The sequence below is a fragment of the Loxodonta africana genome, unplaced genomic scaffold (assembly GCF_030014295.1).
Source record: "Loxodonta africana isolate mLoxAfr1 unplaced genomic scaffold, mLoxAfr1.hap2 scaffold_407, whole genome shotgun sequence".
NCBI classification, from domain to species: Eukaryota; Metazoa; Chordata; class Mammalia; order Proboscidea; family Elephantidae; genus Loxodonta; species Loxodonta africana.
Window position 1 is genome coordinate 82,501 of NW_026975121.1, and position 7,500 is coordinate 90,000.

Sequence of the window (7,500 nt, forward strand, 5' to 3'; positions counted from 1 at the left end):
CTCGACCCCCCTTCTTTTTTTTTTTTTTTTCTCCACATCCTTTCTCTCCCTCTCGGCCGCACTCCTGTTTTTTATTTCTCTCGGCTCGAGGGGCGCACGCCCACACGCGTGAGCGGTGACCGGAAGGGTGGGCTGGGAACGGGGAAACGGCACCGCCACCCGGCCTCAGGCACCTGAGGGACGGCCTGGAGCGTTCCAGGGGCACCGCCAAAGGGCCACTCGAGGCGCACCGGCACCACCTGGGTGGGGCGCGCGGGTGCGTCGGACCAGAGAGCCCCCCCGCCGCGGGGGGCGGGGGAGGGCCCGACGCGAGGCAGAACACCAGGGCCACGAGCAGAGGCTGTCCTGCTCGGTCTCAGGACCCCGCCACCGCCGACGCTGGCCGCGAGGCCGCGAACGAGGGCAGATGAGCGAGGTCGGGCCGGATTCCGTGCCCCTGCCCCTCTGCGCACCACCGGCGGGTGGGGAGGAGGAGCGAGGGGCCCGCGCGCTGAGCGAGAAGAGCGGTCCCATTCGCCACGAATGTCCGTCCCTCGTCTTGGCGCGGCTCGGACCCGGCCCGGGAGAGCACGACAACACCACATCGATCGGGTCAGCCCAGGCACAAGCGAGGAGGAGAAGACCCCCCGCCTAAGGCTGCCAGGAGGCGGGCGAGGACAGCCCCGGAGAGGACCCGCTTCCTGCCTCGCCCGCCCCGGCTGCGGAAAGGTGGCCGCGAGGACCCCGCACACGGAGAACGCCTGACACGCGAGGCACGTGGGCCTGGGGGAGGGGGAGCGGGGCACACTCTGGCGAGCGCCGCGGCCACCGCGGGTGCCTGCGACAAGGGGCACGCGGGTCAGAGGGCCCGCGGCGCCCGTGCCACGCCGCCCTCGGGCACTGGAGACCGGGGGGAGGCACCGCGGCTGGACATCTGGACGCGCGAGAGCCGGCGCACGGGCCCCAGGCGGGCGGCTCAAGCGGGGAGGAGCGGGGGAGGGCGTGGGCCGTCGGTGGACCGGCGTCTACGGACCCGTCCAGGTTTCCCATCTGCTCAGCGGGTGTCACCCAGCGAGGAGAGCGTGTCAGCACCAACCTGGTGGCCCAAATCGCCCGTTTTGGGCGAGAGAAAAGCCACGCCCCGCGGCGGGAGGGGCCCGCTCCCCACGGCGAGCCCCCGGAACTGCGGCCCGGCCATCGGTCCGTAGCGCGACCCCATGGCCCCCAGCGCCCCGCCCCCCCCCCCCCCGGAGCTCCCGGGATCCTCTGGTCGACCCGCGGGACGGGGTGACGGAGCTGGCCGGGGCCGCGCGGGCGCCCAGAGCCAGCCGCCTGCGCTGCGGCCAACGCGGGCCGGTCGGGGAACCCTCGGAGGGGGGACTTGGAAAAAATTCTCGGGCGGCGGGGCCCCTCCGAAGGTCCGGGCCCCGCGCGGGTCCGTGGCCGGGCCGGGGCGGGCCGGGGGCGGCAACCTCGGCCCGGGGACCCCCGGAGCGGGACTTTGAAAAAATTCTCCGACGGTCCGGACCCCACGCGGGACCGCGCCCGGGCCCGGGGCGCCCTCCGCGGGCCACCCCGGACCTACGCCGGAGGCCCCGGTGACGACCGGGCCGCGCGAAGGAAGGCGCGCGAACGGCCGGGGCGTGCCTTGTCCCGTTCTTCTGCCTGCGCCGTCTCGGTGCGGCCCGGTTCGGTCCAGCGCCGTCTAAAACACGGCACCCGGGAGCGCGGCGGCGGCGGCGGCGGCGGCGGCGGCGGCGGCGACGGCCACCGCCTCGGCCACATGAAGCTGCGGGCCCAATTCCGGAACGTGGCTCTGGCGCCGGCGCCCCACCGTGGCCGGGACGATCCCGCCGACGCCGCCGGCGTCCCGAGACGTCGCCTCGGCCAGCGCGGCCACAGCGCCTCCCATGTCGCCGGCGCCGGAGCTCCGGAGGAAAACGATGTCAAAGCGGCCGCCAGGTGGCGGCCGACAACCGGCGCGGGCGACAGCGGGACGGATCCGGATCGGCGGCCGGCGAGGGCGCGTCGCCGGGCGGCCGGACACCCGGTCCCGTCCCGGCTCCCCCCCCGCCCCCCTCCCCCGCCTCCCAGCGCCGCCGCCGAACACGTTTCTCGGCGCGGGGCGGCCGGAAGGCGTTGGGGCCGGCCACGGCGCGGGGTCGGTTGGGCCAAGGGGATCCACCCGGCCGGGCCCTTTCCCGCCTCGGCCAGGACGATCCTGCCGACGCCGCCGCCGGCGTCCGGGAACGTCGCCTCGGCCAGCGCGGCCACATCGCCTCCCGCGCGTGTCGCCGGCGCCGGAGCTCCGGGGGAAGACGATATCAAAGCGGCCGCCAGGTGGCGGCCGACAACCGGCGCGGAGTGCAGCGGGACGGATCCGGATCGGCGGCCGGCGAGGGCGCGTCGCCGGGCGGCCGGACGCCCGGCCCCGTCCCGGCTCCCCCCCGCCCCCCTCCCCCGCCTCCCAGCGCCGCCGCCGAACACGTTTCTCGGCGCGGGGCGGTCGGAAGACGGTGGGGCCGGCCACAGCGCGGGGTCGGTTGGGCCAAGGGGATCCGCCCGGCCGGGCCCTCCTCAGGTTCCGGAGGTGTGAGCAGGCTGTGTGGCTGGCTGCTTCTCCCTGACGGAACAGCAGTGGAACGACGGTACCAGCCCACTGCAGCAGCCGCTCTGGGAATGGTGCCTGAGGGCTCCCCGCGGGGCAGGGCCGGTAAACCCTCTCTGCCCCTGAAAGGTCTCTTCCTGCCGCTGCCCCTCAGTGCGTCGTCTAAGCCCGCCTTCGACGGTCAGGACTCCCCGCTCGTCGCAGACATACTCGTTCGCTTGTGTTTCCGGGTCTTTGTCGTCAAGAGAGCTAGGCGGAAGCGTCAGCCTATTCCACCACCTTGGCCCCATCTCCCAAAGTTCCGATCCAAGGGGGTCCGGCCCAGCCGGGCCATTTCGCCCCTCAGCCAGGAAGATCCCGTCTACCCCGCTGGAGCCCTGGAGCACCATGCCGGCCAGCCGGCGTGTCCCACTCGGGGGGGGCCCTGGGAGGGAGGGAGGGAGGGAGGGAGGGAGGGAGGGAGGGAGGGAGGGAGGGAGGGAGGGAGGGAGGACCCCGGGAGGACGCCGGGAGCCAGGCCGGGCTCGAGGAGACGGAGCGAAGGCCCCGGGCCGCCGTGGCCAGCGCGCGCCCGCCGGGACCGCTTCCCATCCCGTCGGCGCCGCAGAGCTCCGGAGGGGGACAGTATCGAAGCGGCCGCCGGGTGACGGCCGACGACCGGAGCGAAGGGCGGCGGGGGGGTGGAACCGGGTCCACCTGGGCCCCGGCCGGGGCTCGAGGGTGGCAGAGGGGACAGACTCCCCCGGGCCGCCGGGGAAACCTCTCGGGAGCGTCATGGGGCGCGCGCGCGCGCTCGCCCCCGAAAGGGCCGAACGGGGGGGGGCGCCCGAGGGGATGAGCGTCCACCGGGGGCGGGAGGGAGAAGAGAGCACGTCCCAAGCGTCGGACGGGCAGGTGTTCTCCGATCCGTATCCTTTGGACGGACGCGACAAACGGGACGGGATGAGACCGCCAGTCCCCGAAGTTTTCCTCCTCGTTCTTTGAGTGCCCGCGTGGCGCAGCAGGCAGACCGGGAGACGTTTTCCGCCGTCGTCCCTGTCGCCGAGCCAACGGTACGCGTGAGGCGGGTTGAACGGGCAAATTGCGTCGGGAGGGAGGGAGGGAGGGAGGGAGGGAGGGAGGGAGGGAGGGAGGGAGGGAGGGAGCCGTGCGTTTGCCGGCATCCGCGTCGCAAAAGAAAACCACGGCCGCCACCGAGAGCGTTCTTCCTCATCGCTTTCCATCCTCCCGCGACGCGGGCGGGCAAACGGGGGGCGGGGGGGAGGCCGGGAACGCCTTCCCAAAGCCGGTACGGACCGGCTCTGGGCCCCCCGGTCCGACTGGGGAGACATCTCACCGAGGGAGGCCCTCGAGGCTCTCGGGAGCGAGGCCGGACTTAGTGAGGTCCAGCGGAGGCGCGGCGGGCCAGCCGCGAACGCCCGCCCAGAGGCCCTCGGGCGGCTCGGCCCGAGCGAGTGCTCTCCGGGCTCGCGCGGGCGGACTCGGGAAGGTGGCGTCTCCGGGGCGGGGGGGGGGAGGGAGAGGGGTGAGTCGGCGTCTCGAGCATCGAGAGATCTCCGGCGGCTCCCGAATGCGGGCGGGCGGGCGGGCGGGCGGGCGGGCGTGTGTGCGTGAGTCGTGGGGGTGGGGGGTGGAGTGCCGGAGGGGGGTTGGGGGGTGGGAGGCCGAGAGCGGGGCGGTGGGGGGGTCGGAGGGTGGGGGCGGTGGGGGACCACGCGCCTCGGGCCCGGGGGGTGGGGTGCTGAGGTGGGCGGGGAGTTGGCAAACGTTCCGGGTGCCCTGGTGCGTGTGCGCGCGTGCCTGCGCGCGTGCGTGCGTCCGTTCGCGCGCGCGTCCCGGTGTGCGTGCCTGTGCGCGCGCGCGTCTGTGCGGGGGCGCGTCTTTGCGGGGGCGTGTGCGCGCGTGTCCGGGCGTGTGTGCCTGCGTGTGCGCGCGTGACTGCGGGCGTGCGCGTGCGCGTCTGCGGGCGTGCCCGTGTGCGTGCCCGCCTGCGTCTGTGGGGGCGCCTGCGCACGTGAGCGCGGGTCTGTGCGTGCGTCTGTGTGTGCGTCTGTGCGTGTCTGTATGGGTTTGAGTGCGCGTCTGCACGTGAGCGCGTGTCTGAGCGTGTGCGCCTGTGCCTGCGCCCGCGCGCGCCTGTGCCTGCGGGAGCGCGCGCGCGCTCAGGCGGACGGGCAGCCCCCCGTCGTCGCCCTCGGTCCGCCGAACGGGCGCCCCCTTGGCCGGATGGAGAGGCTTTTCTCCGCGCCCACGAGGGGAATCGCAACGGGAACCGTAAGGCCGCACGCCGGCGGCGCTAGCGCCGCCTGCCGACGAGGGCCGCCGCCGCCGATCCCCCCCCCCGGCCCGACCCCCAGCCCCCCAACTCGGCCCGCGGTGAGGGCCGGGGCCGTATTCGGCTGGAGGGGGGGGGACGGTAAGGCCGAGGGCAGCGTCGCCGTTCCCGCGTTGCACGCGTCGCCGTGCCGCGAGCGTCTCCCGGGAAGCCAGAGGAGCGAGGTGTGTGAAGCCCGTGCCGCGCGCGCGCGGACCCGACCGGGGTGTTCCGGGACGACCGACCGACCGACCGACCGGCCGACCGGCCGACCGGCCGGCCGACCGGCCGACCGTCGTCGTGGAAAGCTCACGGCGGACTGGACATCTGACGGGCCCCTCCCTGTCCGAGCCGACCTCCCGAGGTACGTAGGAGGGGAAGGGTACGGTAGGCTGGTTCGGCTGGAAGCCATCCCACCCCCGGGAGGCGTCGATCGACGGGGAGGCGGGACCGGGAAGGCACCGGTTTCAAATCGGACGATGGCTGAACCTTGGGCGACGGGTACGCGGACTCCTCCGTCTTCGCCCGAGTTCGCGACTCTCTGCGGGGGGAGCTTTCCGGGAAGCGGGTGACGGGCGCGCGTGCCGTCGTCCCGTGAAGGCGCGCTACTACCAAGAGGCTCCGAACGCGGGCCGTCCTCGGGGGGCGGTTTATTTTTTCTCAGTCGGGGGGGACCCCCGCCACAGGGAGAGAAACACCCGAGTTGGAACGGTGCTCGGGTGGGGAGTAGGGCGTGGCGGTGAAGACTGACGTTCGTCATCGTCGTCGTTTCCGTTTAGATAGAGAACTGACTGCGGCGCCGCTGCCGTCGCGTGCCGTCGAGCGGCTCGGGACTCGGAGCGGCCCTAGGGGAGAGAGTCGAGCCGCCCCACGGGCTTCCCAAGGAGGAGCCGGCGGATCCGAACCGCCGACGATCTCGGTCGGCAGCCGAGCTCCGAGCCGCCGCCGCCGCGCCGCCGGGGCTCCGTCTTTGCACTCGGTCTCCGGTACGCGGCGAGTTGGTTTCGCCCGAGGGGCGGAACGGCTCTCGAAGAGGAAAACCCGGTTTCAGAAAAGGAAGGAGACAGGCAGAGGGAGGGGGAGGGGGAGGGGGTGGGCGGGAGGGGTGGGGGAGGGGAGGGGGATGGGGGCAGGGGAGGCGAGGGGGAGGGGAGGGGGAGGGGTGCGGGAGGGGAGGCGGTGGGGGGAGGGACGGGGAGGGGGAGGGGGGAGGGGAGGGGAGACGAGGGGAGGGGAGGGGGAGGGGGACGGGGGAGGGGGGAGGGACGGGAGGGGGAGGGGGAGGGGAGGGGAGGGGAGGGGGGCGGGGAGGGGGACGGGGAGGGGGAGGGGATTGGAGGGGAGGGGGAGACAGGCATACCTGGACGCCGAGCCAGCCCGGTGACGGCGTTAGGTAGAAGAAGGACGGTAGGCGCCCACGCGCTCACGCCCGTGGCTGCAGATACGGACACGCAGGCGCGTGCACGCGCCCGTGCGCGGGCGGGCGGTACGCACGTGCCTGCCCGTGCGTACCCGCGCGGGTACACGCGCGTAGGCGGGGGCGCGCCCACACGGGCGCGTCCGTGCGCGTGCGTACGCCTAGGGGTGTGCACGCGCGGGCGCCCGCCTCTACGTACCTGCCCGAGGGCGCGCGCGCGCGCGCCCGCGCCTGCACGCGCCTGCACCTTCGCACGGGCACCTGCGCGCGGACCTGCCCGCGCCCCCGCCTCTGCGTGGGATCGGCGAGAGCCGAAAGCGGTACCGCCGCCGCCGCGTTTTCAAGACCCTTTGGCTCACGCGCCCCCCCACCCCCTTCCGGCCACCTTCGGGGGGAAAGCTCAGCTTCACGGACGGGCGGAGCGGATAGCCCTTCAGCTGCGCCTCCCTGAAATAGAACGGGAGGAGTCACGAGAGCCTTAGGAAACGGAGCGAGGCGACGAGAGGGTGCGTCGAAAGGCGGGCATCGAGAACTCCGGCCACAGGCGTTTTCCTTCTGTAGGGTGTAGAAAGCACCCCGCCGCACGCACCCGGCGTTAGGGAGCTGTCTCGAGGGCCGCGGTTTCTACTCCGCCGACTCCTTTCAGTTGAGACGGGGCGCCTCCGAGCGTGTGTGTGCGCGCGACCCGAAGGCGGTCGTCGAGGGACGACGGCACCCTCGGTCCGCCGAACCCCCGCGCCCTCGGACAGACGGGTGGAGAAGCTCTCCTCGACGTCACGGAGGCGGTCCCGACTGAAACCGGAGGGGCACGTGCCGGCGGCGCTAGGCCCGCCGCCGCCGAGGACCGCTGGCGCCACCCCCCCCACCGCCCACCACGCACCCCCAACCCCACCCCGCCTGCGCCCTTGCCGTGGGCCCCACGCTGGCGATATCCGGATCCAGTCCGACGTGGCCGCCGGCTGCCACCCGCCAGGCGGGGAAGAGGTTTGGAGGCGGCGGAGGCGGTGGGGGCGGCGGGGGGCGGCGGGGGTGTGGGCGGTGGGGGGCGGAGGAGGAGGAGGAGGAGGAGGAGGAGGAGGAGGAGGAGGACGGACGGACGGACGGAAGGACGGGAACGCGCCCGCGCGCGCGTGCGCCCGCACCGCAGAGTGCCCTCCGGAGACACGGACGGGCCCACGGAGC